The following is a 12018-nucleotide window of genomic DNA, read 5'->3' on the forward strand; positions in this document are numbered from 1 at the left end:
AGGGTAAGGATAGGAAGATGGAGATTATTAAGTATAGTGCAAAAATACAGATGCTTTTACATTATTTTAATCAAAATTGATTTAAACTTTGTGCTCATGAATCCTATCTTTTGATCACAATGACACTGATAACAATGGAAAAAGCAAGACTTGCATTTCACGACCACAGGACATTGCAAACCCTTTTACAGCCAATGAAGGAAGGACTTTTCAAGTCTAGTCACTCAACAGTACAATAGAGTACCCTACAATAAAGATGTATAAGATTCTCACCACACAACTGCCAGACAATGACCATCCCAAACAAGAGAGAATCTAACCATCTCCCTTTGATATTCAATGGCATTACCATCGCTGAATCCCCCACTCTCAACAACCTGGGGGTTACCATTGAGCAGAAACTGAACTGCAGTAGCCATATAAATATTATGGCTACAAGAGCAGGTCAGAGACTAGGAATCCTGCGGCAAGTAACTCACCTCCTGACTCCCCAAAGCCTGTACATTAGTCAGGGGTATGATGGAATACTCTCCACTTGTCTGGCTGGGTGCAGCTCCAACAATACTCAAGAAACTCAACAGGACAAAGCAGCCCGCTTGATTGGCACCCCATTTACAACATTCATGCCCTCCATCACTGGCACACAGAGGCAGCAGTGTGTACCATCCACAAGATGCACTGCAGCAATGTGCCAAGGCTCCTGAGACAGCACCTTCCAAACCCGCGACCTTTATCACCTGGAAGGACAAGGGCAGCAGATGCATGGGAACACCACAACCTGCAAGTTCCCCTCCAAGCCACACACCATCCTGAATTGTAACTGTATCACCGTTCCTTCACTGTTGCTGGGTCAAAATCCTGGAACTCTCTTCATAACAGCAGCACATGGACTGCAGTGGTTCAAGAAGGCAGCTCAGCACCACCTTCTCAAGGCAATTAGGGATGGATAATAAATGCTGGCCCAGCCAGCGACACCCACCTCCCATGAATGAATAAAAAAAATGATAATATCCTGTAATCCTCCAAAGTAGAAAATACAGATGGAAATGAAAAATAATAAAACACAGTCAGCATGGATTTCACAAAGAAAGACTTGATGAACCTTATCTTTGAAAAATCAACAGCAAGAGTAAGAAAGCAGATGTAGAAGAGTTTAAGTTAATAAAGCCTCATCCATTTATGTGCTTGAACCATCAAATTGTGGGTTAACAAACAAACACACTAACTGACAGAGCTGCATGTTGTGCTTTCTAAATTACCCTAAAGTAGGGTGTTAATGAGTTAAAGCTTCAGGTTGCTGCAACCAGAATAGCTATTGTCCACTATCAGTTTTACTGTTATAAATAAAGGGTGGAACATTCATTGTGAATCTATAGAAACAGTCTGGTCCTGCACACTGCAGACACATCCACGTCATCACCAACCAGCTCTCCTATAATTGGTGCAGTTATTTGACTTTGCCCCATTCGCTCCATGGAATTACTTTTAAAAGATTTTAAATTACAAGCAGTTTTGTTAATGTTCAGCCTTTGAGAAGAAATCATTCCCTGGCCACAGTGGAGACAGCATTGAATATAAAACAGTAGACTACCAGGTAACACAGTGAAAGCTGATCAGCTAATCTATAATTACTTACATTTCTTAATTTTGCTCTTGCTATTCGGTTTTTCATCATTTTCAGCTCCTGACTGTGGATATTATTGTGATTAAATGTGAAAAGATGCACTGTGTCTCAGCCCCGGTATATTGGCTCTTTCTCTGTACAGTGCTGTATACACTCAGATACTGACAGTGTCTCTCCCTCCCTCAACTTTCCAGCCCTGACGGTGCAGAAAGCGCTGCTCAAAGTTACACATTCTGACTGTTTGCAGTTGATTAGTGAGAGATTATTAACGTATCCTTCTGCAGCGCTGCCTCGGTTAATAACAGCAGATCGAAGTCACATTTCAGATACAGAAACAGATGCATCAATTATTCACTCTTTCCCAGAGTGAGTGAGGCCGGGACAAGCAGCAACATTCCGGCCCCACACTCTGCAATTACCCAGCACCAGTGGAAAGCAGTGAATACAGATTCAATCAGTGGGTTAATGTCCATTACAGGGATGCAAGATTCCACAGCCCAGGATAAACATCCCCATACACCGAGAACAAGCTCAGGAAAACCCGGGGGAGTTAATATTCCCAATCACTGAGCATTCCAGCAACATTGAACAAGTTCCTGAACTGAGTGAACCTTTCAAAGTACAGAAGTGAGGACGAGGTCAAAAAGGTCTGAACAGTTGAGGTGACTGAGCGGTTTCAGCTTCTCTGTTCAGGTTGCAGCTTTCACTGGAGGCATATGTTTAAATCCCACTTCTGACAACTTGATTTTCAGTTACTTTGCAGAGCTTCCTTGAAGGTTTGAGGTAGAGTAAATACTGAGGAACTGTTTCTAACTGCTGAAAGGTCAATAACCGAAGGTTATAGATTTAAGGTGACTCACAAAACCAGAAGGAACTTGAGGAAAAATCGATTTCTGCAACATATGGTTAGGATTTCAGTTATGTGGATAGATTGGAGAAGCTGGGGTTGTTCTCTTTAGAGAGGAGATTTGATAGAGGTGTTCACAATCATGAGGGGTCGTGACAGACCCGATAGAAATTGTTGGTAGAAGGATTGAGACTCAGGTAAAAGCTATAGCTCAGTTGGTCACACTCACCTCGAAATCACAAGCTTCTGGGTTCAGAGTTCACAGCTGACACTCCAGTGCAGCACTGAGGGTGTTGAAGGTGCTGCCTTTCAGGTGTGATGTTAAACCAAGACCTGGTCTGCATGTTTGGGTGAATGTAAAAGATCCCATGCTGCAATTTCAAACAAGTGAAGAGCAATTGTCCCTGGTGTTGTGATCAATATTTGCCCCTCAATCAGATCAGTTGGTCATTATCACATTGCTGTTTGTGGGTATTAGCTGCTGCATTTCTGACATTACATCAGTGATTACACTTCAAAAGTATTTCATTGTCTACAAAGTGCTTTGATATGTCCAGTGGTCTTGAAAGGTGCTATATAAATGCAAGTCTTTTCTTTCTTTATCACAACACATTGCTGTGTAAACAATGGTTCTTCATGTCACCTCTGGTTCTTCTGCCAATCACCTGATATCTGTGTCCTCTGCTTACTGACCCTTTTACCACTGGAAACAGTTTCTCCTGATTTAAACTATTGAAGAACTTCATGATTTTGAACAAATGTGTCAAATCTCTTCTGAATTTTCTCTGCTGCAAGGAGAACAACCCCAGCTTCTCCAATCTCTCCACATAACTGAAATCCCTCACCCTGCTGCCATTGTGGTAAATCTCTTTTTCATTCTTTCCTGGGATGTGGGCACTGCTGACACAATGTGATTCCTGTCAACGCAGCGGCCCGCTGACATCATCGGACTGTGCCAAGCTGTGCATAGGCACAGCTACATCTTGCCAGGATTAAGTGGCACATGCGTAGGATGATGTCATTGCACAGCGCCAACATCATCGCATATCCGCGCTTGGTCCATCTTCGCACATGTGCGCGAAAGCATCATCGGGTATCCAGCCCCTCACTCAGCTGGAGGAAGCGGCTGAATAGGAGACTTTGAGGCTGGAGCTCTCCCCCCTCGGCAACTCGCTCCAGGCCTCGACGCTTCCTCCCCTCAGCCGCTCGCTCCACACCTCGATGCTCCCCTGGACAATTGTTCCCCACTCGCGTCATCCAGCTCTATGGCCGCTTGCTCTCTGCCCCCCAACCCCCGCTCCAGCCGCTAGCTCTAGGCCGTGCCACTTCCCACCTCTAGGCCACTCACTACTCACTCCTACGTCACACTTTGCAGCCCACCTTGCTTCTTCGGGCGGCGCGTGGAGACTGGACAAACGTGGGAGCAAGTGGCCGAGAGAAGGGAAGCAGCGCAGCCTAGAGCTAGCGGCTGGAGGGGAGGGGGGTGGGGAGTGAGCGAACGACTGGAGAATGGGGTGACATGATCGGGAGACAATCGGCCAGGGAAGTAGGGGGGGGGGAGCAGCGAGGTCTGGAGCGAGCGACTGTGGAGGGTGGAAGCGGCCGGTGCAAAGCAGGGGGAGAAAGCGAGTTGTGCCACCTAGTGGTTGCGTTGTCGGCTAACGCAGCCTTGATTGTCCATCCTTAATTGCCCTTGAGAAGGTGGTGGTGAGCTGCCTTTTTGGAGCTGCTGCAGTCCACGTGTTGTACGTAAACCCACAGTGCTGTTAGGAAGGGAGTTCCAAGATTTTGATCCAGTGACAGTGAAGGAATGGTGATATAGTTAGAACATAGAACATAGAACATACAGCACAGAACAGGCCCTTCGGCCCACAATGTTGTGCCGATCCTTTGTCCTCTGTCAAGGACAATTTAATCTATACCCCATCATTCTCCTTTATCCATATACCTATCCAAAAGCCTTTTGAAAGTCCCTAAAGTTTCTGACTCAACAACTATAGAACATAGTCCCAGTCAGGACAGTGTGTAACTTGGAGGGGAGCTTGCAGATGGTGGTGTTCCCATTCATCCAATGTCCTTCTAGGTGGTCGAGGTTGGGGGTTTGGAAGGTGCTGTCGAAGGAGGCTTGGTGAGTTGCTGCAGTGCATCTTGTAGATGGTACACACTGCTGCCACTGTTCACTGGTGGTGCAGGAAGTGAATATTTAAAGTAGTGGATGGAGTGCTGATCAAGTGATCTGCTTTGTCCTGGATGGTGTTGAGTTTCTTTGGTGTTGTTGGAGCTCCACTCATCCAGGCAAGTGGGGAGTATTACATCACACTCCTGACTTGTGCCTTGTAGATGGTGGACAGGAGGTGAGTTACTTGCAGCAGAATTCCCAGCCTCTGACCTGCTCTTGTAGCTACGGTATTTATATGACTGATCCAATTCAGTTTCTGCTCATTGGTAACCCCCCGGATGTTGATTGTGAAGGATTCAGCAATGGTAATGTCATTGACTGTCAAGGGGAGATGGTTAGATTCACTCTTGTTGGAAATGGTCATTGCCTGGCATTTTTGTGGCGTGCATGTTACTTGCCACTTATCAGTCCAAGCCCAATCTTGCCCAGGTCTCTCTACATGTGGACACGGACTGCTTCAGTATCTGAGGAGTTACTAATGCAACTGAACATTTTGCAATCATCAGTGAACATTTCCACTTCTGACCTTATGATGGAAGGAAGTTTATTGATGAAGCAACTGAAGATGGTTGGGGCCTAGGACACTACCCTGAGGAACTCCTGAGCGATGTCTGGTACTGAGATGATTGGCCACCAACAACCAGCACCATATTCCTTTGCGCAAGGTATGCCTCCAACCAGTGGAGATTTTTCTCCTTGATTGCCATTGACTTCAATTCTGCAAGGGTTCCTTGATGCCCTTGGCAAGAGCAGTCACTGTCACCTCACCTCACCTCCTGAATTCAGCTCTTCTGTCCATATTTTGGCCAAGGCCATAATGAGGTCAGGAACTAAGTGGCCCTGGCGGAACCCAAAATGAGCATTGGTGAGTAGGTTATGGCTGTGCAAGTGCTTCTTGATAGCACTGTCAACGACACCTTCCATCACTTTACTGATGATAAAGAGGAGGCTGATGGGGCAGGAATTGACCGGGTTGGATTTGTCCTGCCTTTTGTATACAGAACATACCTGGGCAATTTTCCACATTGCTGGGTAGATGCCAGTGTTGTAGCTTGGCGGGCAGCGTGGCTAGTTCTGGAGCACAAGTCTTCAGCACTGCAGCCAGGATGTTGTCAGTATCCAGAGCCTTCAGCCATTTCTTGGTATCATGTGGAGTGAAGTGGATTTAGCTGAAGATTGGCACCTGTGATGCTGGGGACCTCAGGAGGAGGCCGAGATTGATCATCTACTTGGCACTTTTGGCTGAAGATGGTTGCAAATGATTCAACCTTGTATTTTGCACTGATATACTGGTCTCCCCTATCATTAAGGATGGGGATATTTGTGGAGCCTCGTCCTCTTGTTAATTGTTTAATTATCCACCACCATTCAGGACTGGATGTGGCAGGACTGCAGAGCTTTGATCTGATCTGTTGGTTGTGAGATCACTCAGCTCTGTCTATTGCATGCTGCTTCCGCTATATGACATGCAAGTGATCCTGTGTTGTAGCTTCACTCATTTTTAGGTCTGCTTGGTGCTGTTCCTGACATGCCCTCTTGCACACTTCATTGAACCACTATTGCTCCCTTGGCTTGATGGTAATGGTAGAGTGAGGGATATGTCAGGCCATGAGGTAACATATTGTGTTTAAATACAATTCTGCTGCTGCTGATGACCCGCAGTGTCTCATGGATGCCCAGTTTTGAGCTGCCAGATCTGTTCATTTCTTCCCTCAGATATAATTGAAAAAAAAATTCTGAAGAAATGCATGAACTAAATAAAAAGGAGAGAGAAATAAATACTGACAAAATCGATGGCAGCATTTGGAAGGTAAAAAGATTTCAGTTTTATTATTGATGAGTGAGAGGAATATATCACACTTTGGGGCTTCTGGAAGTGGATTTACTGATAATCTGGGGAATTGATAGGAAACTGCTTCATAGTTGGTGGAACAAACTCCCGCCCTTGGGGTGGAGCCAACAGCTGCATCCGTCCAATAACAGACAGAGTAGAAGTACTGTATCAGGCCTTGTTAGCTCAGTTGGTAGAGCATGAGACTTTTAATCTCAGGGTCTTGGATTTGAGACCCTTGTTGTGTGGTTGTTCTTCCCTTTTTCAGTCTTCATCAGCAGAGAGTTCAAGGAGTGTTTGAAATTAAATTCAACAACATCACCAGATTTCAACTACTCCCACCCCGCCCCCTCCCAGTGTAATTGACAGGACTCTCAACCTCTGCCTTCCCCCTTCCCCTCCCTCCCAGAACTGCGACAGGGTTCCCCTTGTCCTCACTTTCCACCCCACCTGCCTCCACATCCAAAGGATCATCCTCCACCATTTCCGCCACCTCCAGCGTGATGCCACCACCAAACGCATCCTCCCCTCCCCTGTCAGCATTCCGAAGGGATTGTTCCCTCCACGACACCCTAGTCCACTCCTCCATTACCCCCAATACCTCGTCCCCTTCCCAAGGCACCTTCCCATGCAATCGCAGGAGATATAAGACCTGCCCTTTTCCCTCCTCTCTGCTCATTATCTAAAGCCCCAAACACTCCTTTTAGGTGAAGCAGCGATTTACTTGTACTTCTTTCAATTATGTATACTGTATTCACTGCTCACAATGCGGTCTCCTCTAATCTGGGGAGACCAAACGCAAATTAGATGGAACACCTCTGCTCAGGCCAAAAGCATGATCCTGAGTTTCTGGTTGCTTGCCATTTCAACACTCCCCCCTGCTCTCATGTCAACATTTCTGTCTTTGGCCTGTTCCAGTGTTCCAGTGAAAATCAACCCAAGCTCGAGGAGCAGCACCTGACCTTTTGATTCAGCACTCTACAGCCTTGTGGATTGAACATTGTGTTCAATAACATCAGAGCATGACTGGTGTCAGGCAACCACAAGCATTACCACACTCTTTGCCTTTGTCCCAGGACAGCTTTGTTATTTAATCTCTCCTGCCCTCTGCACTATCAAACAAATTCCCCTTTGTTCTCTCTCACATGCCCCTCCCCTTCACTTGTTTAAAACCTAATTCTTTTCTAACCTGTGTCAGTTCTGATGAAAGGTCACAGACCAGAAACGTTAACTCTGTTTCTCTCACCACAGATGCTGCCAGAGCTATTGAGTATTTCCAGCACTTTTTGTTTTTATTTCAGATTTCCAGCATCTGCAGTATTTTGCTTTTATTGTGTCAGAAAGTCTTTCCTTGATTCAGGACTCTTACCTCTCTCCAGAATCTCTCTGCTAAAGATTGAACTTTATCTCATTTCACTCATAGCTCAGGGTCAGTGTGGCACAGTGGGACTTCTGACTGTCTCCCACTTCACAATCCATCAGTACTGAGAAAACAATGGGGAATATTACTCACATGTTGTGTTCTGTAACTTTTTACAAACACTTTAATTGTCTTTAATTCACTTTAATGACACATATTGTCTTCCAAAGCAGTGACAGAATGGTGGCTTTCGTGTGTTGTTGAAATAGCTTTGTTGAGTTCGTGCTGTACTAACAGTTAAACAGTTCTTGGTTCAATCCCAGGTTTTGGCACTTTCAACCTCTCCTGTGTCTTTTTCTTTGGCTCCAATTGTCAAGCTGCATGATTTACTCTGAAATTAGCACCAGCGAACCAAGGCACCAGCGAGCATGAGGAGCTGAAATTAGCACAGATCAAATCCACTTAATATTTCTGATTGAAGATGGTTGCAAATGCTTCAGCTTCATCTTTTGCACTGACGTGCTCAGCACCACCATCATTGAGGATGTGAATGTTTTTGGAGCCTCCTCATCTTGTTAGTTATTTACTTATCCACCACCATTCACGACTGGATGTGGCAGGACTGTGGAGCTGTGATCTGATCCTGAGGGAGATATCCGTGCGTGGAGTGGCGGGATGTATGGAGAGTGATCCTGAAGAGGGTGTCCGAGCCTGGAGTGGAAGCTTTCCGTGGAGGTGCAGGAGTAGGCCATTCAGCCTCACTGTTTTACAAAGGTTTATCATAACTTATTTGCTTTTACTCTATGCCTCTATTAATAAAGCCAAGTGTCCTGTTTGCTCTTAGCAACCTTTTCAAACCTTGATCAAAAAAGATTGGTGTGCATTGTCTCATTCTTCCTCCCAAACTGTATCACTTCACAATTCTCTGTGTAAAATTTTATCTGTTGTGTGAAAGCCCATTTTACCAGTGTGTTTAAGTTCCTCTGCAGTGTGTTACTGTCACTGGCATCGGACGAAATTCACGAGCATTCTTTGATGCTATCTCCGTGGAAAGAGCAATCTTACACACTCGCTCAAATTGGGATTTTGTGTGTTTAGTATCTTTCCTCATCCACCAATATAAGCACAAATCTGTCTCATAATGTACGGTCTAAGAATGTGCCAATGTTGCAATGTGGTGATAAATTCTTCAGTGTCACAATGTACTCACCAACTGTTTCACTACTTTTCTGATTTCTGGATCCAAGTTTGTAGCTTTCCGTGATCTCTAGTGGCTTAGGGTTGAGCCTCACTTCAACGAAGAAACGGAAAATTATGATTTAAAGATTACACTGTCAATCATTCACATCTCTGTCTTCTCCTGAACTTCGAGTTCAAATTTGTTTGTGAAGTTGATTCACACGTTAAGACAGCACAGTCTTTGTCTTTGTGAAGGAAGTGATTTGGGAATGGCTGTTTGAAACTGTCCCTTCTTGCACAGAAATTCAGTGCAAATACTTGATCACTCACAATTTCCTTGAGAGAAATTTGTTCACAATCGCATTCGACACGGAAACTGCCTCAGCATTAATCTCACTGAAGCAGAATGTGACCGTGTTGTATGTTTCAGAATGTTGGTGCCGTTATTTGTCGCTTTTAACCGAGACTGGGAGACAGGGCAAGTTTGATCCGAGGTTGGAATATATTATCATTCAGGAGCAAGAAAAATCAAAAGGAACAAAATAAGAAAACCCAGTCTCTGGATTTGAGAATCTGTAGATCCGCTTTGGGAAAGTGAATCAGAGCAGAATGAAGGGTGAACTATCCAGAAGAGATGAAGACACAGCTCAGTCAACACGTTCCCCTGGTTTATGATGCTGGAACATTCCTCACACAGAAATGATTCAACCCAATGACAAACATTCTTACAGCTGATAATTTATGCTACTGATTTAAGGACTGTCTCATGTGGTTACCGAGTGACGACGAGAAGATATTAGACTTTGTTCTATTCAATCTAGCTGTGATGAAGTTTGAATTTTTCTACCTTTTATAAACAGTATTTGAAGGGTCTCGGTAACAATGTTCAGTGTTGATGAGAGTGGGGTCTGGGTGAGAAGCTGCTGAGTGTGACAGGGTCAGGACTGGATGCAGGAAGTTCTCTGACAGTCTCCCTCTTTCTCTCTAATGGGTTTGAGTTGATTTACGACTGGTAGCTTTTATTTTACTTTTCTTATTTAGAGATACAGCACTGAAACAGGCCCTTCGGCCCACCGAGTCTGTGGCAACCAGCAACCACCCATTTATACTAATCCTACATTAATCCCATATTCTCTACCACATCCCCACCATTCTCCTACCACGTACCTACACGAGGGACAATTTACAATGGCCAATTTACCTGTCAACCTGCAAGTCTTTTGGAGGTGGGAGGAAACCAGAGCACCCGGCGGAAACCCACACAGACACAGGGAGAACTTGCAAACTCCACACAGGCAGTACCCAGAAGTGAATCCTGGTCGCTGGAACTGTGAGGCTGCGGTGCTAACCATTGCGCCACTGTGCTGCTGTTGGTGTTTTGATAAATGAAGGAAGTTCCCTCCACCCATTTTTTTTGGACAGACAGTGTGGCATAAGGATGTAAAGGGTTAATGCTGAAGACAGTGGGATCAACCCCTCCCACTGTCAGAGTGATGTTGGAACAGTCAAATGAATGAAGTTTGGGAGAAGAGAGAGCAGCACCAAGGATGCTAGCTTAGCAGGCTTGATGAGTGTGTATTGAGTATTGAGTAAATTAGAAAAGAGTTCTTAGTTCTTTCAGCAGGAACTGTGTCCAGAAAATATCGAGAAACTCACAATTTTATTATTCAGGAGTCGGAACACAGATATTAATTCCAAGTGACAGTTCTGGGACCAATTAACAAAAAAAGTAGAGAATAATATTGCTGACTGATTGAAATCCCCCAGTGCGGAGACAGTTAAACAGGTGATCTGTTGGGGCATCCTTCGATCCAAGGTTTCAGCAACATTTAATCTCCCTTTTTGGTGAAATTCTCTGTTATTTGCAACTTTTTTTTATCAGCTTTGATGGGTGAGTGAAAAAACTGAAAAAATTGAACAGTTCCATCCTTTCTTTTCTTCCTTCTTCTCTTCTTTCCATCAGTTTCTCTTTTCTGTCCCAGATCAATATAATGATGAGAATCCCAATTTAATCTGTTGTTTCTGGTGTTTTATCCATTCCAATCAAAATTTCAACATTCCAATCAAATCTATTTGTTATTCCACAGTGTCTCTCCATGTGTTTTATTCTGTTGTATTCTCTCACAGTCTGTTTGATGATCAATGTTACATCTCACTCTCTGTTCTGGTGAAGATCAGAAGCAGTGATATCTGTTTACACCACCCGACAAGTTGGCCTGATGCTGTGCCTCGCTGATCATGTGGAGTTAAAGCAATTCTTCCAGTCAGTTAGTTCAGTTGTCATTTCATGAGAAATTCGGTCATCATGACTTCGTGAGTGACCTAATGTTTCAGGTGTCTGAGTGATGTTAATCATGATGTGATGAAATGATTGTATGTTCCAGTCTTTCCGTGGTGGGTTTTCACACTGAGTAGAAATGTGTTGGACATGGTCTGGAAATGTTTCACACCGCTCCATTCCCAAATTCATTTACTGACAGAAGATAGATTTCCATCATTCCACAGCTGGCTGCACAGCCAGAAGCTGTGCTGAAGGTGACAGCCATATCTGTGCAACTGACAAAGTGGCTGAGAGGTTAAGGCGATGGACTGCTAATCCATTGTGCTCTGCACACGTGGGTTCGAATCCCATCCTTGTTGCTAGTTTATGAACTGTTTTGTGTATTGTTTATGTTGTGTGAGTTTATTTGTGAAGTCAGCCTCGAAACCTGTTCTTGTCAATGTCCAGACAGTGATTCCAGAATTGTTTATACTTTATTAAAATTGAGACAGACAATTGGAATTCTTCACCCAAACTGCACTGGAATGAAGATCAAATAGGGATCACGAAACGGAGCAGGATTTTTCCTCCCCTCCTTCCTTCCATCTTTACTTTCTCTGGATTTGCACCAAGTGAAAGACAAATGGGAAAAGCAAATGGCGAGGGAGCAGATGCAGAAAATTATCCTTTGGCAAGAAATTTATTTTCAAATCTTCTTGATAGATTAAGTGAGTGAGC

At 44.4% G+C, this 12018-nt stretch overlaps 1 non-coding gene across 1 annotated transcript; it reads left to right on the top strand.

Annotated features, from left to right (window-relative positions):
- The first annotated feature begins 11578 nt into the window (after positions 1-11578).
- Positions 11579-11660, top strand: trnas-gcu (transfer RNA serine (anticodon GCU)). Its single transcript has one exon. It is a non-coding gene; the product is annotated as a tRNA-Ser (tRNA).
- Positions 11661-12018: the final 358 nt, after the last annotated feature.

The sequence above is a fragment of the Heterodontus francisci genome, chromosome 35 (assembly GCF_036365525.1).
Source record: "Heterodontus francisci isolate sHetFra1 chromosome 35, sHetFra1.hap1, whole genome shotgun sequence".
Lineage (NCBI taxonomy): Eukaryota > Metazoa > Chordata > Chondrichthyes > Heterodontiformes > Heterodontidae > Heterodontus > Heterodontus francisci.